The sequence below is a fragment of the Macrobrachium nipponense genome, chromosome 5 (assembly GCF_015104395.2).
Source record: "Macrobrachium nipponense isolate FS-2020 chromosome 5, ASM1510439v2, whole genome shotgun sequence".
NCBI lineage: Eukaryota > Metazoa > Arthropoda > Malacostraca > Decapoda > Palaemonidae > Macrobrachium > Macrobrachium nipponense.
The window spans coordinates 145,291,982-145,318,905 of NC_061107.1; the positions used below are offsets into that span (position 1 = coordinate 145,291,982).

Consider the following 26,924-nt stretch of genomic DNA (forward strand, 5'->3'; position numbering starts at 1 on the left):
GTGATGCAACAGGTGGGAGAGATGGTCGGCTCGCAGGTCTCCGCCCTCGGAACCAGGTTTTGAAACAGATGTTGCCAGCTGTCAAACACCCTCAGTCAGTCGGCCAATCCATCCAAGATCTCTCTAACAGAGTAGAGAGAATGAGGACCGAGTAGCTGGGCTTTCTCAGGCTCCTCAACCAATCCTCCCCAGTAACAGGTACTGGCATTCTTCAGCTCATCCATATGAGTCTTTACCAGCCTTCTCCATAAAACCCATGGAGATGTGGGCCGCTTACGCTCCATTCAAGGACGGTATGATCTCTGTCCCGGAGTGTGGAACTCGAAGGATTGAGGGACTTCGAGTTTTTAATCCTCCGGGATTAACTCAGCCTTTCATTGGATATGCTAGGCTGACCGTGGCGGCCCTCAATAGGGAGGACAAGATTTCCCGAGAAAAACGTGCTATATAGTAGAGAGCGCACAGCGGGAATGGGTTCACTGCCATGGAGTACTGGGAGTGTACCAACACTAAGCTCCAGGCTTTCAAGAGTCCCTTTCACTATTTTTGCGACGGAGAGGAGGCTTCTCTTCCGTTCGCTACCAAAATAGTGGAAGCGACTCTTCAGGCAGTCCTCAAGGATGAGCCCATGCCCACAGTGAGAAGGGAAGCTGATTTCTACTTCTCCGCTCTTTTTCCAGCCTTTGGAGAATTGGGGGGTGGGAGAACTTTGCCTGCCACATTCACGATTGGTAAGCTTAAGCCAGACTGCGCAATGGACCCAGTTTGGCGAAAAGCTTCCAAGGCTGCCTGATACTTTGATTCAGGCAGAGTTCGATGCTCGAACTAGGTTTGGGAGGTCCCTCAACTCCTTGATTATCACTGAAATGGCAGCACTGTCGTATGGCACAGAACCGCTATTCAAGATTCTGGCCACGTCTCAGCTCCAAACAGTTCAGACAGATGCTTTCGACTTCTTCCAAGCTAGGAGGAACTGCCGAAAGCACGTTCTGCAGGAGTGCACTATTAGGCACGAACCTAATAGACTCCTGGCTTCCAGCATGTGGGGGGCGGACCTCTTCCCAGAGTCCGCTGTGAATGAGGTGCACCACGAGGCTGCTAGGCTCAACCAGAGCCTTAGGGCTAGGTGGGGCATCTCTTCTAAGAGGAAGCAAGAATCCGCCCCTGCTGCTGGTAAGAAACTCTAGAAGTCTGGTAAAAGGTTCCAGCCTTACCAGAAACATCAGCAGCAACAGCAGTTCGTTCAGGCCGTCCCAGTTACCCAACAGGGACAACCATCGACTTCAAAACAGGCCCAACCCATCCTCCTGTTGTCCCCTCAGTCGCAACCCTCAACCTCCTACGCAGTCTCGCCGGCCTTCAACTCTATGTATGAAGGTCAGGCTTACCCAGCCTTTAATAAGCTTTCGAGAGGTAGCAGGGCGAGAGGCCACTTTCGCCAGCGTGGCACAGGGAGAGCGGCAAGGGGAAGGCAATTCAGAGGAGGGCGCGGAGGTCAACCCGCCCAACAACAGTGAGGCTCCCCAGGTAGGAGGGAGGCTGTTCCTCTTCCGTCACAGGTGGGGGTTCAGCAAATGGGCACAGAGCATCGTGTCCAAGGGATTGGGTTGGAGTTGGATCAAAGATCCCCCTCCAATCAAATCATTTTATCAGGAACCATCAAAGGAATTGACAGATTACGCGGAGGAACTCCTTCAGAAAGGAGCTATTGCGAGAGTCAAGCATCTAAAATTTCAAGGTCGCTTATTCAGCGTGCCAAAGAAAGGCTCAACAAAAAGAAGGGTAATCTTAGACTTTTCAAAGCTAAACTCTTTCATTCGTTGCGACAAGTTCAAAATGCTTACCATCTCGCAAGTAAGGACCTTACTTCATCGTGGGGCCGTCACATGCTCCATCGATCTTACAGACGCATACTATCATATCCCTATAGCCAGGCACTTCCGCCCATTCCTAGGCTTCAAACTAGGAAATCAGACGTTCTCATTCAAAGTGATGCCCTTCGGTCTGAATGTAGCCCCCAGGGTTATTCACGAAATAGCAGAAGTGGTAGTTCAACAGTTGAGAACTCAAGGGATAATGGTAGCAGCATACCTCGACGATTGGTTGATCTGGGCACCAACAGTCGAGGAATGTCTCAAAGCCACAAAAAAGGTAGTTCAATTTCTGGAACATCTGGGGTTCCAGATAAACAAGACAAAATCCAGACATACTCCAGAGTCTCGTTTTCAGTGGCTAGGAATCCAATGGGATTTGTCTTCCCACAATCTGTCAATTCCAGTGGTCAAAAGGAAAGAAATAGCCAAGTCTGTGAGGCAATTTCTCAAGTGCAAACAAACATCAAGGAGAAACCAGGAAAGAATCCTAGGTTCTCTTCAGTTTGCCTCAGTGACAGACATCCTCCTGAAAGCAAGGCTGAAAGATATAAACCGAGTTTGGCGATCAAGAGCAAACGCCAAATCTCGAGACAAGTTGTCAGTAATTCCACAGATCCTTCGCAATCAGCTCCGTCCATGGACAAAAGTGAAGAACCTGGCCAAACTAGTACCCCTTCAATATCCCCTTCCAGTGTTAACCATTCACACGGATGCCTCCCTGTCCGGGTGGGGGGGATATTCTCAATTCAAGCAAGTTCAGGGGACTTGGTCAGTTCAGTTCCGCTAGCTTCACATAAACGTCTTGGAAGCAATGGCAGTATTTCTTACCCTGAAGAGACTTCTTCCCCCGAAAAAGTCTCATCTAAGACTAGTTTTGGACAGTGCAGTGGTAGTTCATTGCATCAACAGAGGAGGGTCCAAATCCAAACATGTGAACCATGTCATGATAGCCATCTTTGCACTAGCAGACAAACACAAATGGCATCTGTCCGCCACTCACCTGGCGGGGGTAAGAAATGTGATAGCAGACGCTTTGTCCCGGTCGGTCCCTCTGGAATCAGAATGGTCCCTGGACGACAGGTCATTCCAGTGGATATGCCGGAGAGTCCCAGGTCTCCAAGTGGATCTCTTCGCCTCACAAGCGAACCACAAGCTCCCTTGCTATTTGGCCCCCAACCTGGACCCTCTGGCTTATGCCACGGACGCCCTGTCGTTAGATTGGAATCAGTGGAGAAAAATTTATGTCTTTCCTCCAGTGAATCTTCTTTTGAAAGTCTTGAGCAAGCTGAGGACTTTCAAGGGACTAGTTGCTCTGATTGCTCCAGACTGGCCCAAGAGCAACTGGTATCCTCTGCTTCTGGAATTGGGTCTCCGACCTCAACGGATTCCCAATCCCAAGCTGTCACAATCAGTACAAATGAGGACTGTGTTCGCTTCCTCAGGAATTCTTCAGACCCTAACTTTATGGACTTCATGAAGTTTGCGGCTAACAAAGATGCTAACATTGATCCACAAAATGACAATTTGTCGAAAATTGCATTTTTCCTAACTATACAAACCTGAGGTCCTTTAACAATATGCTAATATTGATCCACAGAATATTCTCTTCCTAGAATCAGATAAGAGAGAGTCAACTATTAGACAATATGACTCAGCTGTTAAAAAATTAGCATCCTTCCTGAATGAATCAAACACTACAACCATGACAGTTAACTTAGCATATACCTTTTTCAGATCCTTGTTTGAAAAAGGTTTAAGCAGCTAGCACTATTACTACTCATAAATCGGCTTTGAGGAAGATCTTTCAGTTGGGTTTCCAGATAGACCTAACAGAATCTTACTTTACGTCTATTCCTAAAGCCTGTGCTAGACTTAGACCTTCTCAAAGGCCTACTGAAGTCTCATGGTTCTTAAATGATGTCCTCAAACTAGCCTCAGATACTGACAACTCGTCTTGTACATTCATAATGCTTCTTAGAAAGACGTTATTCTTATTAAGCCTAGCTTCAGGAGCTAGAATTTCAGAACTGTCGGCTCTATCCAGAGATGCGGGTCATGTGGAATTCCTCCCCTCAGGAGAAGTTCTGCTTGCGCCGGATCGTAGTTTTTTGGCTAAAAATGAGGATCCTCTTGCAAGGTGGGCTCCTTGGAAAGTCATCACACTTCCGCAAGATCCTTCTCTCGCCCAGTATCAACTTTAAGAGCCTTTCTATCTCGCACATCCTCAAGATCCTCAGGTTCTCTCTTTATGAGAGAAAAGGTGGTACTTTATCAGTAAAAGGAAGTAGGACAACAGATCCTTTACTTCATTAAACAAGCCAATCCTGATTCATTTCCAAAAGCACATGACATCAGAGGAGTAGCCACCTCAATTAACTACTTTCAACATATGAACTTTGAGGATCTTAAAAAGTATACTGGATGGAAATCTCCGACAGTCTTTAAACGTCACTACCTAAAGTCTTGGAATCTTTAAAATTTTCTGCAGTAGCAGCGGGAAAACATTGTTTCTCCTGATACTGTATAATAGTCATAGTATAGATCCAGGTCTCCTTTCTACCTACCTCGTCCAACATGCCTCACCCTATTGCCATGCTACTCGGATACTCTAGCCTTAGCCGCTGAGATCATATTGGTGGATTGTCCCTTATTTTTTTGCTAGGGACATCCACACTATGTACTTATAATGTACTTCAGTGTCCCTACCCTTATTTTTATGCTAGGGTAGGACACAATGTGTTTATATTATGTAAATATCTTACTTAAGTGAATCTATTTTGTTAATTTGCATTGCAATTACTGGATATTACTATGTTTAATATAAGTTAATTTTAAGTACTTTATATTGTTTGCTTTCTTTATCATGTCATTGTTTAGGATAAGTTAGCTTTAAGTATGATATTGTTAGTATACAATAAAGTTTTGTACATACTTACCTGGCAGATATATACTTAGCTTAGGTCTCTGACGTCACGACAGAAAATTCAAAACTCGCGGCACACGCTACAGGTAGGTCAGGTGATCTACCTTACCCGCCGCTGGGAGGCGGGTGTAAGAACCAGTCCCCCTTTCTTGTCAGGTTATTTTTCTTCCACCTGTCTCCTGAGGGGAGGCTGGGCGGGCCATCAATCGTATATATCTGCCAGGTAAGTATGTACAAAACTTTATTGTATACTAACAATATCATTTTTGTACATGAACTTCCCTGCCAGATATATACTTAGCTGATTGACAACCTTGGGTGGATGGGAAAGAGACATACTTACTTAGAAAGTGGGGACAACACATGTTAAAGGAATACATAATATAAACCTCTGGTTCTTACCTGATTTAGGCAGAAGACTTGATAGTTACTGTCTATTAGTCTGCGTTGCCTAAAGAGTCTCAGCGAGGGCGTGACCTATGGCTGAAGAACTCTTTGGGTCTACCAATGGGAACTGAGTCCACTTACTTGGCAGAATCCAAGCAGGATCTGGTCAATGGGGATCAACCCGCTTACATGCCAGAGCCTATCACTACCAATTGCAAGGAGCCTCAAGCACAACCGATCACCTAACCAAATACTAACATTAGTATACGAAAGTAGGAGCTGCCTCCTGCAACCTCCTTCGTACAACCAAAAAACTCAAACTTAAAACTAACAGGGAAAAAGGATTAAAAAGGATGTGTTTCAGCTCCCTGCCAGCACTGAATCCGCCGATACGTAAGGGCCTAGCCCAAACACTTATCATACGTAATCGATACGTCCCTTAGGTAGTGATTAGAGAAGACTGATTACACCTCCAAAAAGTGGCCTTCATAAGGTTTTGTAATGACAAATTCTTCTTGAAAGCCAAAGACGTCGCGATGGCCCGTACTTCGTGACCTTGACTGATTTCAGAAGGTAAACTGTTGCTGATTGCAAGAAGTGTGTGCTTCTCTAATAATATTCCTGATTTTTAGATAAGGGCCTACTGGGGTCCCTTACAGAGCACCAGAGATTGCTCTCATTAGCGGCAAGTCTTTTCTTCCTCTGAAGATAATATTTCAGGCTTCTCACCGGGCAAAGAGATCTCTCCTCTTCTGTCCCAACTAAGGAGGATAAGCTTTTGATTTCGAAGCTCCTGGGCCACGGCGAAGAAGGGTTTTCATTCTTGGCTAGGAAAGCCGGAAGAAAAGAGCAAACCGCGGAGCCTCCTTGGAAACCTACCTCACCACCTTCTAGAGCCTGCAGCTCGCTGACCCTCTTCGCTGACGCTAACGCACAGAGAAAAAGTCTTTTCATCGAAAGGTCTCTGAACGAAGCAGCATGGGGAGGTTCGAACCTTGAGGACCTCAGGAAGAGCAGCACGATCAAGATTCCAGCTAGGCACTAAGGAGGAGGTTCTTTTAACCGTTTCAAACGATCTGATTAAATCATGGAGGTCCTTGTCCTCAGATATGTTTAATCCTCTATGACGAAAAAACTGAGGAAAGCATGCTCCTGTATCCTTGATGGTGGAGACAACCAACCCGCATTTTTCCCTCAGGAAGATAAGGAAATCTGCAATCTGAGTCACAGAGGTACTGGAGGAGGAAACTTTATGAGTCCTGCACCAGCGTCGAAAAACATCCCACTTCGACTGGTAGACTCTAGATGTGGAAGGTCTACGTGCATTGGCAATAGTCCTTGCAGACTTTGCCGAAAAACCCTTAGCTCTGACGAGACTCTTGATAGTCTGAATCCAGTCAGACTGAGAGCGGGGAGGTTTTTGTGAAACCTGTCGAAGTGGGGCTGTTTGAGCAGATCGACTCTTAGAGGTAGGGATCTTGGGGACATCCACCAGCCATTCCAGTACCTCTGTGAACCAGTCGTGGGCGGGGCCAGAACGGAGCTATCAACGTCATCCTTGCTCCCTCTGACGCTGCGAATTTCCTTAACGTTTTCCCCTATAATCTTGAAAGGCGGGAACGCGTAAAGATCCAGATTCCTCCAATCCATCAGGAATGCATCTATTGCCACTGCTCTGGGTCTGCAATAGGGGCAGCAGTATAGATCTATCCGCGCATTCCTGGAGGTCGCAAATAGATCGAGATGGGGCCTGCCCCACGTCCTCCACAGCTCCTGGCATACGTCCGCGTGCAGAGTCCACTCTGAGGGAAGGACTTGATTCCTTCTGCTTAGCAGATCCGCTCTGACATTTCTTTCTCCCTGTACGAACCTGGTGAGAAGCCTTATGTTCCTTTCCTCTGACCACAAGAGGAGCGATCTCGCTGTCTCGTACAGGGAGAAAGAGTGAGTCCCCCCGTTTCCGAATGTAAGCCAGGGCTGTAGTGTTGTCGGAGTTGATCTGAACATATTTCCCTTTTACGAGGGGTTCGAAGGTCTTGAGAGCTAACCAAATCGCTGTTAGCTCCTTCTTGTTGATGTGCCAGGACACCTGATCCCCATCCAGTGCCTGACACTTCTCTCGACCCGAGAGTAGCTCCCCAACCTTTTGGCCGAAGCGTCTGCATACAACACTAGGTGGGGTTCCGAACCTGCAAGGAAAGGCCTTCCTTGAACAATAGAGGGTCTAGCCACCAACGTAGATCCTCCTTTATCTCTTGCGAAATCTTGAACGCAAAGTCCAGACCTTGAGATTTCCGATCCCAGTTTCCTCGTCCAGGAAGAAAACTGTAGGGGTCTGAGGTGCAACCTTCCTAGAGAAACGAATTGCTCCAGCGAGGAGAGTGTCCCCAACAGACTCACCTCCTCCCTCGCTGTGCATAACATCTTTCTCTAGAAAGATTGCTACCTTCTCCAAACCTCGGGTTATCCTCTCTGGGGACGGATACGCCCGAAGAAAAAAACCTGAGAAGCCATCAGAATCCCCAGATAGATACGCTCTTGACTGGGGATTAGCTGTGACTTCTCGAAATTCACTAGCAAAACCCAGAGAAGCTGCTAGATCCAACGTCACTCGTAAGTCCTCCAGACATTTCTCCTTGGATTTGGCCCTGATAAGCCAATTGTCCAAGTAGAGGGAAATCCTCACTCCCTCGAGATGAAGCCACTGGGCAACGTTCTTCATCAGTCCTGAATACTTGGGGGGGCCGTGGAAAGGCCGAAGCATAGGGCCCTGAACTGAAAAACGTTCCCTCCCCACATGAATCTGAGATATTTGCGAGAAGAAGGATGGATCGCACATGGAAGTAAGCGTTCCTGAAGGTCCTAGCGACACCATCCAGTCCCCGGGACGAAGAGCTGCTAAGACTGATGACGTCGTCTCCATAGCGAACTTCCTTCTTTTTTTCACAAAGACATCAGGGCGCTCACGTCCAGAAACCGGTCTCCATCCTCTGAGTTCTTGGGAACTAGGAACAGACGGTTGTAGAACCCCGCTGAAAGAGAGGGTCCTGAACCATCTCTATTGCCTCTTTCTCTAACATCAGCTCTACCGCTAGAGCGAGGGGCTTGATTCATTAGTGGGTCTTTGTATTTGGCCACCAGTGCCCTTGGAGTGGTGGTCAAGGGTGGTCTCGAAATAAAGGGAATGAGGTATCCCCCTCTTGATGATCGCGAGGGACCAGTTGTCCGGCCCCTTTCGTGCCCAGACATCTGCAAAGTTCAGAAGTCTGGCACCCACAGTTGTCTGGAGGACACCCGAACTACTTCTTGGCCCTAATAGAACCGGGAGAGGTCCTTCCTCTCTAGGTGGTCTCGAACCTCTGGAGGAAGAAGAGCGAGACGAAGGTCCTCCTCGAAAGGGTTCTTGCCTACTTTGAGCCTCTCTTCTTCGTCTTCTGCTGAAACGAAGGTTTCGGAATTCTAGCCGAGCGAGCTAGCATATCCTGCGTCGCTTTTGCTGATAACGAGCTGGAGATATCGTTAATAGTCTTCTTGGGGAAGAGTTGCGGGGAAAGCTGTGAATACAGCAAGGAACTCTCTGTGCGTGAGAAACCGCCTTGGTAAGAAAAGAGCAGAAAACGGCCCTCTTCTTTACCACTCCCTGCACCAAAAAGTGAAGCAATTTCCCCGAACCGTCTCTCACTGCCGTTGTCCATGCAAGACAGAAACTGCGTGGAGGTCTTCAGGCGAAAGAGTGTCTTGCTCTTGAGGTCCTCTTAGCCCAGCAAAACATCCAGGGTCCAGTCAAGAAAGTTAAAAACTTCTAAGACTCGGAACATTCCCTTCAGAAGGTGATCCAACTCGCTCATACCCCAACGTCGTCTTCGCAGAATTCAGCGCCGAGCGACGTGCGGAATCAACCAACGAAGAGAAGTCGAGTCTGCAGAAGAGGGAAGAGTTAGACCCAAGGGCTCTCCTGACTCGTACCAGAACCCCATCTTACCCGTCAGCTTGGACGGGGGAAAAGAAAAAACTGTCTTGCCCTTCTCTTCTTTTGAAAGCAACCAGTCGTCAAAGTTCTTCATAGCCTTCTTCATAGACACTGTAGGCTTCATCTTAACGACTGAAGACTTCTTAGCCGTATTGGTCGTTGAAAATAAGGACGGAGGAGACGGAGGAGCAACGGCCGAAAGAGACTCCCCAAAATCTTGCAAGAGGAGGTCTGTAAAGTCTCTTATACGAAGAAACCGAAGCATCCTTGGGCAAATCTTCCTCCGAATCAGCAACAAATTCTTCCGAAGAATGACGTCTAGAAGCTCTACTGCCCGGAGGAGAGCTAATCCTTGGAGAGCGCCTGTTCGGAGAGCGCCTACTAGGCGAGCGCCTACTGGAAGAGAAACCACTGGGAGAGCGCCTACCAGGAGAGCGCCTACTTTGAGAGCGCCTCCCAGGAGAGAGCCTACTAGGAGAGCGCCTAGTTGGAGAGCGCCTACTAGGAGAGCGCCTACTAGGAGAGCGCCTACTTTGAGAGCGCCTCCCAGGAGAGAGCCTACTTGGTGGGCGCCTGCTAGGAGAGCGCCTACTTGGGGAGCGCCTAGAAGAGCGCCTACTTTGAGAGCGCCTCCCAGGGGAGAGCCTACTTGGTGAGCGCCTGCTAGGAGAGCGCCTACTTGGGGAGCGCCTACTAGGAGAGCGCCTACAAGTGGAGGCCCGTCTGTCGGAAACAGATTCTAACTCCACAGAAGAGCGTCTGGATAAGGGAGAGCGCATATCAGGCTCTCTGCGCCTGCTAGGCTCTTGGCGCCTGCCATCCTCAATACGCCTGCCAGGCTCTTGACGCCTGCCACGGGAGAGAAAAACATCCACAGATGAATCCCTGTCAGAAGCGCGGCGCTTACAAGGCTCTGAGCGCCTATCCAATCGGGAGTGATCTAACGGAGGAGAAAACTTCCGTTGCCGCCTACCAGGCTCTTGGTGCCTACTAGGCTCTTGGCGCCTACTAGGCTCCGAGCGTCCGTCAAAAGGAGAGTGGCCACCAGGCGTAGAACTCTTCCTTCGCTCCTGACGAAAACGAGGCTCTTGACGTCTGTCAAGCTCTTGACGCCTAACTGAAGAGGAGCGGAAAATCCTGAGGAGAGAGCCTTGTCTGGCTCCTTACGCCTTACATGCTCACAACTCTTGGCTGGGAAGAGAGGAGAGCCTACTACGGAGAAAGATCCCGAGCTCCAGCCTGCACTTGTGAGCCTCCTACTAACAGGCTCAAAAGCTCTTCTAGCCAAAGGAGATTTAGACCGAAGGAACGTTCTTAGACTTCTTCACCGGAAGTGAGGCGTCCTTCCGACGATGAGGAGTCCCGGCAATAGACTCCGCTTAAAGCCGCAATCTGCGCCTGCAGACCCCCGCCAGGATACGCGCAGGAGATCTCTTAAATCTCCTACAGGGGACGAAGTCCTGAGAGCGAACAGGAGAAGCGTAACCGGACGAAATCTTGGTTCTTTGCGTTCCACTTCTGGCTCTTCCGCGCGAAGGATTCGGGGCTGGAAGGAAGGGCGCAAGGATCCTTCCAGGGCCTCTTGAGAGGGCGAGACGACTCCGATGCGCTCCATCTACGCTGAGGAGAAGGCGACGAAGATGACGAGAAGCACTGGCGCAATAACTCCTTCTTGGTTCGATCCAAGGCAGCCTGGGAATGAGCAACAGGAACTGCCGAGGGGACGCCTGAAACCGGGTGGGGGTTCTCCCTAACCTTCCTGGCGGCTTTCGGACTTTCTCCTCCTCCACTGGGTTCTGGGAGTCTGGAAGAGGTCTAGGCCTGGAAGCGGTTAGTGAGCCGGTCAGACGCACCCTCCACTTGCACTAGGGGCACGCACTGATCACTTGCACTATCATCACTCTTACCTTGTCGAGAGCGAGCGAGGCTCTCCTTACTCCTGATCGAGGCTCTCCCAGAAGCAACTTCCGAAAACGAATCTTCGGGTTCAAAGCTGGGCGCAGGGGCTGAAACTGGAGAAGGAACTACTTCTACTACAGGATTCTCAGCGTCAACTTCACTCACCCTCGATCTACTAGAACTCTTTGAAGAAGCCTTGCGCACCCTATCCTTCTCTAACTTTCTCACATAAGAAGAGAGAGCCTTCCAACCATCCTCATCCAAATTCTCACACTCTTTGCAAGGGTTAATAAAAGAGCATTCATTCCCTCTAAACAACGACCTCACATACCGAGTGAGGATCTAATGCAGCTTTAGGAAGCCTAACTTTACATTCCTTCTCTGAACAAACCCTAAATAAACTAGGTTTCTTAACTTCAGAATCATCCATGATTATAGATATGTAAGAGAAATCCAAAAGAAAAATCCAAAAAACAGTCCAAAAAGCGTATGCCAAGCCAACAAACAAAGGGTACTTCACCAAAATCCAAATCGTCGGCAACGAGAACGAATTTTAACTATCGTAAGGACTGAACAACAGGTGTTGTCCAGCCGGCGACAGAAAATAATCTGACAAGAAAGGGGGACTGGTTCTTACACCCGCCTCCCAGCGGCGGGTAAGGTAGATCACCTGACCTACCTGTAGCGTGTGCCGCGAGTTTTGAATTTTCTGTCGTGACGTCAGAGACCTAAGCTAAGTATATATCTGGCAGGGAAGTTCATGTACAAAAACTTAGTTTGTATACTGTAATGTCCCTGATTCATTTATATTATATACCTCTTTTTTACGACTGATTTTCATTTGTCCTTAGTCCCATCTTGTATGTTTCTCTGGTACTCTTTCATAGGCCGACACGAGCTGAGCCCAGAAAAGGGATTTTGGACGTAGGAAAAATCTCTATTTCTGGGTGATTGGGCTCGTGTCGCCCTATGAAACCCACCCTGTCTTTGTTTACCCACCCTGCAGGACAAGATGTTCATAGATTAAGGATGACCGCTAGGGGCGCTGCTGTCCGTGGCGTCAGTAGTAGTAGTAGTAGCGGCCGCATCACCCTTTCGTATCAGCTCTCTCTGGTGGGGATTTTAGATTGGAAGGTCTAAATGGTGAATGACTCGTGGTAAAAATCCCACTCGCCCCTATTCTCATACCGACACTTCTTTTATAGAGTGAGCGAGTCAGTTTTACTGACATTTTCTTAATTTTGTTTTTCTCTGGTAATTTTAGATTAATTTTGCCTAGAAAGAATGATATTAAGGATACTTTCATAGGGCGACACGAGCCAATCACCCAGAAATAGATTTTTCCTACGTCAAAATCCCTTTTCTTGTACACTAATATACACTTTATTTACAGGTTTTGCATTTTTACTCTTAATTTAGGTATTGAATGGTCCAAATTGTTGTAGTATTTCATTGTTTATAGGTCAATTTAGCTTTATTATGAAATTTAATGGGGTGTTTTTGGAAAGCTTGGAACAGAGTAGCCATTTTACATGTAAAATGTGTTCCAAGATACGAAAAACTCATGATACGAAGGCCGCCTCGGAACGGATTAATTTCGTATCTCGATAGGTACCCCCACTGGTACAATCTCTTAAAAAAAAAAAAGAAATTATCAAAATTCAAAATTCAACATGAAATGAGTTTCATGAAACTTTTACATCAAATGATTCTCTCTCTCTCTCTCTCTCTCACTCACAAACACATTTGCTTCTCTGTTAATTATTTTTACTAGTCATTTTCATCAAAACCTATTTCGACAATAGAAAAAAATAAATGATAAAATCTGCATGATGCAGATGATCAAAATACACTTCGCAGATCTGAATAATACATATGGCGAAGATCATTCATACACACTGCACTATGACGTCACAAATGCGTGAGGCAGAGCGTTCCGTTTTAGGTAATAGCTGAGCAGGAAATCTTTCTCTCACATTTCCCCTTGGAGGAATAATAGTTTTTTTTCCTCCAAGCATTCCCCCACCTCTTCTCTCAGAAACAAGCAAACCCCCCATCTAAAATACTTGAAAAGACAACAGATTTAATATTTTTTGCGCCACGTGACTTACAAAATTAGAACGGCTTTGCAGATACAGAAAATCTATTTTTGAGAACTAGCAACCACATAAAAGGGGAATCGCACAATTCGAACACGTATAATTCGGATACCGGACTCTATACATATTATACATATAATACATATAATATATATATATATATATATATATATATATATATATATATAATATATATATATATATATATATATATATATATATATACAGTAGTACCTCGAGATACGAAATTAATCCATTCTGAGGCACCCTTCGTATCATGAGGTTTTCGTATCTTGGACCACATTTTACATGTAAAATAAAATGGCTAATCCGTTCAAGCCCTCCAAAAACACCCCAGTAATTATATTTCCAGGCCTAAAACACATGTTCTAGGGTTACGACGCCGATCCGATGGAAGAAATATGACTCCAAAAAGGCAAAATACTGTACATACTTGAGTAATATTCAACTGCATGTAATGTTCAACCCCATTTTTACTGCATATATTAGACTTTAGCATATGTCCCTTAGCAATAAGCCTAGCCCTATGTTAGGGTGGTTGCTACTGTAGCCTAGTCTATGATTTTGACATCTAAACCTAAGAAGCTAAAAGCTTAGAATATGCCAGTAAAATGTATAAATAATCAGTATATACTCATTTCAAATAATTATTAATTAATCATTAACTATAATACACAAACAAACAAAAAAAAACCTTCCAATCGATTGTTTACATTCAGCTCTTACTGTCTTACGAGTACCGAATGAACGCCAAGCAATCACTTGTCCTAGGACACAGTAAGCCATAAATTTTCATTAGTATCTCTCTTCAACTAATGAAACTACCAAACAGTATAATAACCATTCATTTCTATTCTTTATTCTATCTTTACCTAATGGAGATACCGAGTTACTGACAGCTATAATGAAACATATACGCAACGTAATATTAAAACAAAAGAATAATTCTAAAAAATACGTATTTGTTGGCAGTCTATTTTTATTTTTATATTTTTTATGATATCCAATTCACAATTTTTTTTATTAAATGTATTGCATGTACTCATTTCAAATAATTATTAGGTAACCATTAACTATAATAAACAAACAAAAAAAAGCTTCCAAACTTCTGTTTATACATCCAGCACTTACGAGTATCGAACGATCACCAAGCAATCACTTTTCCTAGTACTACACAGTAAGCCATAAATTTTCATTATCTCTCTTCAACTACTGAAACTACCAAACAGTATAATAACCATTCATTTCTATTCTTTATTCTATCTTTACCAAATGTTTTTTTTATTAAATGTATTGCATGAATAAGTTTTTCAATTTACAGCATCCTTTTACCAATAGAATACTTAAAGCACAAGGGGTGGATGCTGACCAATAGGAGAGCAGGATCTTATAGGGTGACTAGCACCAGGAACCAATGGGAGAGCAGGAGGATGGTGGCGAGTTTACTCAGCTGGCGGTGCGGGAGTTTTAAAATTGTTCTCGGTGGTCCAGGCGAATCTCAAGACTTTACAGCAACAACCTTTCGCATCTTGAAAACTTTTTGTATGTAGAGCTGCAAAATTTTTCGTATTTGCTTTCGTATCTCGAGTTTTTCATAAGTTGAGCCTTTCGTATGTCGAGGTACCACTGTATATGTATATGTATATGCATATGTATTTGTATATGTATATGTATATGTATTTGTATAGTATATTGTATATATATATATATATATATATATATATATATATATATATATATATATATATATATATATATATATATATACATATATATACATATATATACATATATATATATATATATATATATATATATATATATATATATATATATATTATATATATATATATATATATACATATACATATACATATATATATATATATATATATATATATATATATATACTATACATATACATATACATATACTATACATATAACATATACATATACTATATATATATATATATATATATATATATATATATAACTGGGTATGTTGTCGTTTTCTAGAAAACTTTGTTTAATTTAAGCAGGAACAGGATAGCCAGAAGACGTGGTAAATATTCCAGACATTATTATTTCTTTAAAATTAAACAAAGGGCACAGCCGAGCTTTCGGGAATACATTGTTTTTTCCCATCATCAGGGTCACTTATCTATAAAATGATACAAAAAAAGAAACATTAAGAACTGTACTGATTAAGTATATCTAAAAACATTACAATACTTTAAAATACATAACACAGTAAAAAAGGAACATAAAAACTAAGTTAACTGCAAACCATAAAAGAGCAATGACAAGTTAAAAGAGATTACGTAAATGCAGAAATATACTGAGAGCGAAAAAATAAAATACATGAATATTCAGAGTAAAAAAAAATAATAATAATGATACTGTAGTACAAAATATTGGAAAACCTACTGTTCATGTCATAGTCAAATGACAACTGGGAGAGTTAGAAAACTGCGAATGAAATGAGCAGAAGTGTGTGGGTAAAAGAGAGAGCGAGAGAGAGGAAGGAGGGAGAAAAAAAAAACAAACAAACAAACAAACAAGCAAATTATGCAATGAACAAAGGAACAGAGGTGGTTTGGTTATTGAGTGTTGGAGATTGTTGTTTAATATGGAGGGACTCTAAAAAGGGAAGTGAATGGCTGTTTTTTGTTTGTCCAAGTATTTCAAAATCGCTGTACTGTATGTGATGGTGACAGGATATGGCATGAAGTCTAATTGCACTATTTTCTTTTTTGCTTAAAGGTAAGCCTGTACGATAGCTGACACCCCTATGAGAGTCGATGCGCACCTTAAGTAGGCGTTTAGAACATCCCACATAAGTCCCAAAATTACATTTTGGGCAATTAAACTATAAAACAGTGCAGGTACGCATCAACTCCGGGAGGGTGTCTTTAAAGTGAAACAGTCTTCCAATTGTTAGCGGGTTATTAAAAATAAATCTGAACTCAGCATAAGGGTATAGATGGCTCAAGAATGATAATAATTTTTTTACGTTTGAGTGGGCCAGAATTATTGGTGAATGGTAGTGGAACATACACTATCTTTTTTGGGAACGGTGCAGACTACAGTTTTTGGCTTAAAAATATTGTCTAAAAATTCTTTAAGGATTTTATTGAACATGTTCAGGGATAGCAATTGTTCTTAAAATAAGTTTCTAAAAACCTAACTTCCAGGTGAAAGTTATTCCAGTTGGAGCAAAGGGAAAAGGCTCGATGAATGAGTGTTTTACATGAATTAACCTTGAAAGCAAGGGGACAGTGACTAAAAAAGTTTAACCCAAGGCGGTAAAGGTTTTCTTTCTGAAATACCAGTCATAAAATATCCTTCAGAGCGAGAGACCAAAATATCTAAAAAGGAAAATACGACCATTACATTCTTTTTCCATGGTAAAAGTAATATTGGAATGAAAAGAGTTTACAAAATCTAAAAACAATTGGGCATGACTTTCCTCGGTGAAAATGTAAAAACGTAATCATCTACATATCGTCTATAAAATCTGGGTTTAAAATTATCTGGGCACTGATTAAAGAACTGTTCCTCTAAATGACTCATAAAAATATTAGCGAAAGAAGGTCCTAAAGGGGAGCCCATGGCCATGCCATCTATTTGCTTATAAACTTTCCCATTAAAAATAAAGTGAGTGTCAATGACTGAGAGTTCCAAGAGTTTTTTAAAATTATTTCTGGTAAAACCGTGGTAAACAGTATTCGGGGTAGGGAATAATTTTCCGAGGATAATATCAATGGTTTCAAAAACGGGAACATTGGTAAATAAATAGGGACTGACATCGAAACTAACCATAAATGTATGTGATTTTGCTCAAGAATGTCAGGGACAAAAGAAGAAGAATTTTGCAGTGTGAAACGGTTACTCGTGATATGGCTGAGGAGGGGAACAAGGTACTTGGCTATTTCGAAATTAGGTGAGTTATAAGCAGCAAGTATTGGCCGAAGGGGAATGTCATTCTTGTGAACTTTAGGGAGTCCATACAAAGTAGCAAAAGAAGATCCTGAACAATAAAGAGAATTATAGGTGCTTTCAGAAATAGCAGCGTCATCCTTAAGCTGTTTCAGAGTACGGTTTAAATTATTATTAGTTGCAACTAATCGTTACAATGGTTTGGTGAAATTTACATTTTTACATATTGCAAATTTTTGTGTTTTGTTTCATTTGAAGTGATTCTTGTTTGTGCATTTATTAATTTTTCTTATTGAAGTGTGTATTTTTATTTTATATTCTGTGTGATTGGTGCTTTTTACAATTTTGGTATTTTCCACATTTTTCTGTGTTTTCATTTGCATTCACAATTAAATTAACTTAGCCGTTTTCATTAATTAATCGTTGGAAATTTAATTGAATTTAACACGTGAATTAATTTGCATTTACTTAGAATTCATTTCAGTTTTATTGTTGTTTAACACTTGTGAATTCATTTGCATTTACTTAGAATTCTTTTCAAGTTTTATTGTTGTTTAGCACTTGTGAATTAATTTCCAAATTTTAATTATTACCTAACACTTTTGAATTTTGATTGAATTAATTTTCTTGAATTTTATGATAAATTATTTTTATTTAATTTTACTTAATTAATTCAAGAATTTATTAAACTTTGCTTTGTTTTCAAGTAAAAACGAGAAGTCATTTTACCCCTGATATTGGTGAATTTGTCACTTTATCAAATTTTGTGAGTTTCATTTTTTTTTATAACTTTTTGTATTCAAAATTTCTATAAGTGTTTTCTTTTTCACAGTATAATTGTATGATTAGTTTAGGTAGAAACCTGGAGTGGTAATTGATCTGTTTTCCTTCAATTTACTTGAAGTGTAGACGAAGCCAGAACATTTGCCTGGTGGGCCAAACACATCGAGACGCCAGTTATTAAAGTGTCAAAAAGCCCTGGGTCTGAAGGGACATAGCCGTCATTCTTCAAGAAATCCATCAAACCTGATAACATCCAGAGTGTGTGAATGCACCTCAGTTTGATTATGCAGTACATCCTCTAAAGCACCTGCTTTGTTTAGCAAAATCCCTAGAAGCCTAGTTGATGCCGGAGAGCTGGACAGGATTGTCTCAACCGATTCATTGAGAGGCAACCTGACCCCTGTTGAAGGGTACCTCAAACTGCGTAAATCACTTAACGCACGGAGAGGAGAAATGTCTGTCTATTAGAAGTTACCACTGCAGCTAGCCGTCTGTCTGCCTCCTGCAAAGCCTGCCTGACCTGATCAAACCAAACCAACCCACACGATAAAGGAGCAAGAGCTGGCTGAGTGGCATAGAAAGCCTAAAATAAGGATTGATTTGATGAATGTGGTTGGTCCAGAGCTCTTGTTTGCAGGTAAAGCAGTTAAGTACTAAGCCAGACGAAGGAGGAAGAGGAGCAGAACGAAGACCATCCAATAACTAAGCAACTGCCAGATTACTACTAAACCTGCCTGCTGAATATCCGCATTAAACCAAGTACCTTAAGCTGAGTCCGAAACATTATGGGTAGTACCACAGGGAAGAAAGGGAGGGGTCCGCAGCTAAAACCGCCTTGTTACACGGAAAACTAGTGTAACGGACCAAACTGGTAATTTTTAAATCTTGGGGTAGGGAGCACGAACGGAACCGCTTGTGGAGGAACAGAGGAATACGAGGAGGAAGAAGGGCGAATGAAGGAGGTAGAAGATACTTCAGAAGGGTCCGCAGCAGAAATTATTGGTGATGACAGCCAAAGCCACTCGGTCTGGGTGCCTCACGACCAGATGAAATGGCTGCGCGCAGGCTGGAAGTATAGGCAACATGCAACCCCTGTGAAACACCTGACACTACCTGAGCCACATCCTGATGCGGAAGAGAGAAGTTGCGTATAAACCATGGGTTAGATCCCGGAACTCCTGCTATGAAATTCTGTCTGAACTATGTTTTTCCCTGACCCGAGGGGGCCCCTACCGAAGAAGACTGTACCGAGGGAGTAAAGGAGAGATATGAAGGAATGGTCGGAGCTGAAGGAGTTACCTGAGAAGAAGGAAGGCTGAAAGTCAAAGAAGGAGGGAAAGAGGAAGGTGCATTAGCCACAGGAAAAACTGGGGAGGAAGAGGGAGTCACAGAGGAAACTATAATGGAGTAACAGTGTGTGGGAAAGGAAGATAAAGTGGTGGATAACCCGAAGGAAGAAGAAGACTCTCTAGAACTAAGGGACAAGAAGTACACTAAGTCTGCACCTCCCTGATAATCCTGAAGCATATCCATCCTGAATTCTGGACATTCTTCTGTCACATAGTCTCTAATGTTAGAGATGCCGTTCATAGGACAGCCTCTCACCAAAAGTCTGTATCCTTTAGAGACCCAATATATCTGCATTCTTTTCCACCAACTCTACATAACTACTGCGCAAACCTCTTACTGAACCCAAAAAGGGGACTCCAGGTTTTGTCCTACTAGATGAAGGAGTAGGAAAAACAGATAAGGGGGAACTGAGGTAGGATTTTTGGACAGATGAAAGATAGTTAGGAGTTAAGGAAACGGGATCCTGCACTGTTGGAACTGTAACCTTAACTTGTACCTTTGAACAAGACCTGAACAGAAGCGATGACAGAGGAACTTTTGCCGTAACACTGGTTCCAAATGAACCCAAATTCGGGACCCATCCAGGAGAATGACTCTCACACTTCCTAGCTTCTCCTCACTACCTAACTCAGACCTAAACGTTTTTGTCACACCTACAGTATATCCTGATCCTGATTAATACTGCCAACATTAAGGTTATCATCAATACTACAAGGGGGTTGGAGGGGAGGAGCCTTCACTGCCTGCTCCGCTCCGAGGGGGACGGCAGAACCTATCCATTCGGAGGTTTGTGGTTCTCCATTACCCTCAGTACCCGTTAAGGCTGGTTCTGGAACAGGCAGGGGAGCTGAAAAAGAATTAAGATTAGACATCCTAACACTACTGCTATCTCTATCTGAAAATAGTTGGAAAAGACTAGTTATTAAACTTCAACATACTACTTGCAATCCTATCCTCTATCTGTTTGACGACCTCTAAACTCACTAAACCTTTGGAATGCTCTGTAGAAGGAGCCTGTAGTCCTAGGGGTAACGATGAATCTACCTTCCGTTTGCCTCCCTTACTAGCCAAGGACTTGTGATGACGGATGTAGTCCTCCATCTCTTCAATTGTCCAGTTTGAACATTCATCACATCGGGTCTGCACGTCACATTTGATTTTCCTACATTCCTGACAGACTGAACGTCTACCATGTCTCAAGGTACTCATATGTCTCTTGCAGGAAGAGCAGGAGCAATGTGCACTGGCATCTACAAACGTAAGGGGTGATCAGAGACGAAATTGAACCTGACGGCGCTGACGTAGAGGGTGGAAGAGAAGACTTGTCCATTATAGAAACTCTGCAACCAAGCTGAAGTCATAAATCCAGAAGAAAAACCAGCAAAATTCAGTCAAGATCTTCACCAGGATCCAAAATACGAGAAAGTTGAGCAAAGGATTAAACCTCGTACTGCGGTAGGCCAACAACCTTCCCGCAGCACAAACAAAAAGCAATTGAGGAAGGTAGGGGTAACGACACACCTGTGTCAGCGTTGCCACCCGTCAGTGATAGTCTCAAGTGAAAAGATTTTACCTGCAGCATTGGTAATGCTGGCTGTTAAAAGTCCCACTGGTAATTGAGAGCTGTTCAGGCTAATGGGATTAGGGCTAATTCAGGTGTTCAAGGAGTCTATTGCAATATGATACTCTGTTAACACATTTTGGAGGAATGTTCATATCTAAACATAATGTAATATTTCATAATGATTCAGACAAAATACTTAACCTGCATAAAACCAGGATTTTTCTTGGTTTCATTTTTTAACTTGCTTTAAAATAATTAATAGACAGATTATAAAAAAAGAAATATGATCCGAATGATACATTTCGTAAACTGATGCAATTTATAATAGCATAATTGTACCTAGGTAAATATTCTCCACTAACTAGAACAAGAAATTCTGCATTTGGAACTACTATATCTCACTGTGACCTGCGAATACACCATTTAAGCAACAGTCAGGACTTCGGCATGAATAAAAACTAAAACTACACTAATCACATTCAAAGCAGCCTGCATATTATGAACGTTACATACACGTACACATAAAATGACGTAAGTGTAATCTAATATTCCTTACCTTGTGCAAATCCTTAGCCAAAGCACAGCAAAAGGTTTCTTCGTGTTCTTCATACATCTGCATCAATGCATTGAGCTGCTTCTTCCTAAATTCTACATCACGGGTTTTGGCAGAGAGAAATGCTTCTCGCGTTGATTCCACAATCTAAAGTAAATAAATCTATATTCACCAATCATACACCGCCTTCTGTCTATTCTGTGAAATCTCTGCCTATGATAATATGTTCAACCTAACTCCTTAAAATACTCACATTACAGGTTACACTACAATTTTCAAGGTAATGTATATACTACTTTAAATAGATTTTAAGGGTCAAGCTGATGCCATAAGGCCCCATTATAAAGTAAGTGCTTACACTACCTTATGATGGAAGGGATTTTCTGAAAATTTTTACCACATATTCTTCAACGAATAATGAAAATTTTTAAAAAGAAACAGTTAGAAACTAGACTTCTAAGTAAAAAAAATTTTCCATTTGAAAAAATTATGACATCACTTAGAAAATAAGACTATGTTGAAAAAAAATTTTACTCAAAAATTAGTTTACCTCTTAACAAATCAAGATATATATTTATACTTCCCTCTGTAAAAGTTTTATCGAATTTGGTTTAGTCTTCTTGGAGTAATAAGAACCTATTTTCGAAAAAACAAAGTTTTGAAAAAATGGCAAAAGAAAAAATTATGCTTAAGTATTTTGTAATAACTACAAAACTATGCCAGTTAGAAGGCTGATTTTTGCACTTAAACTATTTTGTCATATGTCTTGAAATTTACATTGTAATCAAGTGAATAGCACAATTTCTTTAAGTATGTAAATTGTATTTTTCCTAACTACACAAACCTGAGGTCCTTTACACTAGAAATTACTTTCAATGTAGGCTGGAATACGGCCGTTAAATTCTTGAACAAGGTGGTTAGGCATTGTGATTTGTTCCCACACGATATACAAACCCTCGGTCCTTTACATTAGGAAGACTCATTGATTGGTGGGAAGAATGTGAGGGAGCCTCTAGAGTAGACTGGAGTTCAGCACACCTGGGCTATTCCTCCTGGTGATAAGAGCGAGGAGTGCCCTGGCTCTGACAACTTGATCGGAGTATAAGAGCTGCATGATCAAGAGTCAGACTTCTGGGCCTTTTCGAGATGAGTGAGGAATCATAACTCATCCAAAACAGGGCTGGGAAGAATATTTAGAGTCAGAGGCATTAATGAAAAGTTCTGGGAAGGGTTTGCATTACTGCCAGTCTTCTTCATCACCTTGCTAGAGGAAGGAGCAGGATTGCTTCTATGACTCTCATATGACCAATGGACAGGAAACTTAATGTTTAAGCTTTCCGCATCAAACACCCAACCAGCAAGTGCAAGTTCGAGTCCTATCCTCAACTTGAAGGAAGAAGAGTAGAAGGACGAGGAAGGGAAGGTGGAGAGACCAGTCACTCTCGCATCCTTCTTCCCTCTAGAACCGCACGCCATAGGAGAGATGCAACTTGTCCTCTTGAAGGAGCATGGTAAGCAAACACAACTTGTGAGCATCGACCACCAGTCCAAGGAAAAGAGGTTTCAAGGACCTGTGGGCAAACCCAAGGGAAGAAAGATACAAATGTGGTCGTAATGAGACCACATCTATTTTTCGGTCAAACATATTCTTCGGAACGATGAAAAGTATCATGCCACTGGCACTGCTCCCTTTCTGAGAGAGGGTACAGTGTGTGTGTATCCAACTACAGAGGAGTTCCTAATGATCTCGTAGGACTCAGGAAGATGTGTTGTTAGACACTTCTGCATTGGAAGTCAGCAGTGGCTAAAGGTATCGACACTCAATCACGGGTGTCAATCCTTCGTAGGTACAGCAACACACCAATACGACAAAGTAATGACTGATCTAGATTAACCAATACAAAGTCCAAAGCACTGGAGATCATGAAGGATTCGGACTTGTCAACAGTTGCCGAATTATTGCACATCTGAGACGGAGTCACAATATGGCACTCTTCTTTTGAAGGCTGATGTTGAGAACGAACCATGCAAATCGTCTATCTTCTTCACCAACCATGTTGAGAGACAAGATGATGATTCTTGCAAGGTATGTGCACATTGGACAAAAGTCAAATGCCTTCTAGATACCAAGGTCCCTGTCATGGCAAGACAGAGAAGTTTCTCATCAGTAGTTGAATCTCAACTAAGGAGAAACAATACTGCTTAGTGAATGACTAAGATGAACGTGGACCTACATCTTCACAGTTGAATTGGAGATAAGTGAACTCTCACGATTCTGAAGACAGCTCTCATCCCTGGTGTTTTACAGAGGACTGAATAAGTTATTTCTCTATTTCATTGCTGCTCGGCGAGAAAGTCGGTGCTTGCAAAGAAGGCGGAGAGTCTTTCAGTAATGAAAACACTAGGATTGCACTGCCTGAAGAACTGTTTCTTGTGGGCTGGATCAGGGAGGAGTTTTTCTATCTACTCTGGAAGCAGAGCTGGTTGGGCGGGGAACAGGCGAAGTCTTCTGTTATTCATTTTCACTTCAGGGTGAACAAAGAATAATTGAACACCTTACGAATTAGAAAATGTATATTAAAGACAAAACCGCATAACCACTTAGTTAAAAAATTTAACGGCCGTAATCCACCCTACGCTGTAAGTAATTCCTAATGTAAAGGACCAAGGGTTTGTATAACGTGTAGGAACAAATTTGCTTCAAGAGACCCACCAAATTTATTTCAATGTTATGTCCTTGTTAAATAATCAACAAACTCTCGGAGACTGAACATGCATATAATCCTGTCTTTTTCCAAGGCCAGCTAAACTTTCACAGGATATGGAATTTTTATTCTAAAATTAATATTAATAATACTTACGGGCTGGAATAACCAATCGTCCAGATACCGAAGCATCCTTACATTTAACTGATGCAGAATAGCCAAAACAGGAGCCATCACCCAAGAAAAGACCTATGGAGCAGTGGTGAGGCCAAAACAAAGGGTCTTGAACTGGAAAACTCCCGAGTCCGTGAAAAACCAAAGGTAAGGTCTGCTCTTCGGATGGATGGGGATTTGCAGATAAGCATCCTGCAGATTGAAGGAAATCATCCAGTCCCCCATCCTGACGGATGAAAGAACAGTCTGAACAGTCTTCATTCGGAACTTGGACTTTAGAATGAACTTGTTCAAGACCGACAGATCTGTGATGGGGCGCCAGGCACCCGAGGCCTTTAGAACTACAACACCCGTGAGTAAGACCTGGGAGAAGGAGGAGCTCGCTCTATGGCATCCTTCTCCAGGAGAGCCGAAAGCTCCTTCTCCAAGGCTTGACCCCTGATTGAGTGTGGGGAATAACCGCTGAACTCGAGAGGACGATTGGAAAGTGGAGGTCTTGAAACAAAAGGGAACTCGCAACCTACCTTCAGGACCTCCACCACCCAAGCATCCACTGCTCTCTCCTGCCAAGCTGACCAATGGCGAGAGAGACAAGCTCCTACTGTGGTCTCCGGGCGAGGTAATGACTCCTACTTCCAAAAATTCTTATGCAGAGGCAAGGAAGAAGAAGAAGAAGAAGAAGAAGAAGAAGAAGAAGGTCCACCTGGAGGTTGAGCTCTTCCCCTGCCCTTAGAGCCATGCCAAGAACCTCTCCCGCATTTCAAAGAGTGAGCACCAGAGGAGGAAGCTGAGGTGCCAGAAACATGATATTGTTATGATACAATAAAGTTTTATACATACTTACCTGGCAGATATATACTTAGCTATTAGACTCCATCGCCCGACAGAAATTCGAATTTCGCGCACACGCTACCGGTAGGTCAGGTGATCTACCTGCCTGCCGCTGGGTGGCAGGAATAGGAACCATTCCCGTTTTCTATCATATTTTCTCTATACTGCCTGTCTCCTGAGAGGAGGTAGGGTGGGTATAAATCGTATATATCTGCCAGGTAAGTATGTATAAAACTTTATTGTATCATAACAATATCATTTTTATACATTCAACTTACCTGTCAGATATATACTTAGCTGATTCACACCATTGGAGGAGGGTAAGAGACAGCTAATTACAGATTTAAACAGGAATCACAACATACGTTGTAGGTAATAAATAAATAAAACCTTGGTTCCTACCTGATTAGACTGAAGACTTCATGAATACTATCCAGGAGTCTGCTCAGTCTCAAGAGCCTCAGCGAGATATTGATCTATGGCTAAGAGTTCTTGTAGGTCTGCCAAAGGGGTCTTATCCGCTTATTCGGCAGAGCCTGGAAGGATTATGTCAATGGGTGCTGATCCACTTACTTGACAAGAACCTTATTCAAGGAGCACAACACCGATCCCAATCACCTTAACCTAACCACTGTGTTAGTTCTAAGATTGCAAGAAGTTATCCCCGAACTCCTTGCAAACAACCATAAACTCGAATCACCAACATTCGTACACGCAAAAGTAAAAAAAAAAAAAAAAAAAAAAAAAAATTGTACAACCTGGCCAGTAAGACGCATTCTTGATTCCTTATTGACCAAAGCAACGGCCGCCTGTGCAACAACAAGCACTCTCGTCAGTAGAAAACCAAAAACTCGTCTCATACGGCAGGTCTACGTACAATATACAAAATTAAATTATGAAAATTTTCTTAAGGATCAGTATGTGTTCCAAGTCCCAGCACTGTATCCGCTGATACAAAGGGCCCTAGAGAGAAGCACTTCTCATAGGTCACTTTAACGTCTTTAAGATAGTGAGATGCGAAAACCAAACTACACCTCCAGTAAGTCGCATCTAAAATGTCTTTTAAAGACGTTTTTATGAAAGGCTAAGGAAGTGGCTACAGCTCTTACCTCGTGAGCCTTAACTCGAAGAGTCTTGAAAGAGTCATCTGTGCAGTTATTATGAGCTTCTGTTCTAATGCTTCTAACAAAAAATGCTAACGCATTTTTAGACATGGGTCTACTAGGATCCCGTACTGCGCACCATAAACTTTGTTTACATCCCCCGAGTTCGTTCTTCTTCTTTAGATAGAACTTCAGGGCTCTGACAGGACATAATGATCTTTCCAATTCCTCTCCCACTAGATTTGAAAGACCTTTAACTTCAAAACTCTTTGGCCACGGTTTTGAAGGGTTCCCGTTCTTGGCCAGAAACAGAGTCTGGAAAGAACAAATTGCCGCATCTCTCTTGAATCCCACTCGAGAATCAAGAGCGTGGATTTCACTAGTTCTTTTCGCAGTCGCTAGTGACAATAAGAAAATACATTTTCTCGTTAAGTCTCTAAACGACGCTTTGCGAGGAGGCTCAAATCTATCCGACGACAGGAATTTAAGTACCACATCAAAGTTCCAGCTCGGAGTACGAGGAGAAATGGTTTTCGAGGTTTCGAATGACCTAAAAAGGTCATGAAGATCCTTATCTTCTGCTATGTTTAAGCCTCTGTTCCTAAACACCGCAGAGAGCATGCTTCGATAACCTTTGATGGTAGATACCGATCACTGCGATTCCTCTCTAAGGAAAATCAGGAAGTCAGCAATGTTGGTCACAGAGGTATCGGAGGAGGACAGCTACTTCTTTCTACACCATCTCCT

At 42.7% G+C, this 26,924-nt stretch overlaps 1 long non-coding RNA gene across 1 annotated transcript in view; it reads right to left on the reverse strand.

The window, feature by feature from the left end:
- Nucleotides 1–21,342: 21,342 nt before the first annotated feature.
- Nucleotides 21,343–26,924, reverse strand: part of LOC135215710 (uncharacterized) — a 40,955-nt gene continuing 35,373 nt past the window's right edge. The window contains exon 3 of the long non-coding RNA XR_010314758.1: nt 21,343–21,511. This is a non-coding gene — a long non-coding RNA (uncharacterized LOC135215710). The remainder of the gene's footprint in view (nt 21,512–26,924) is intronic.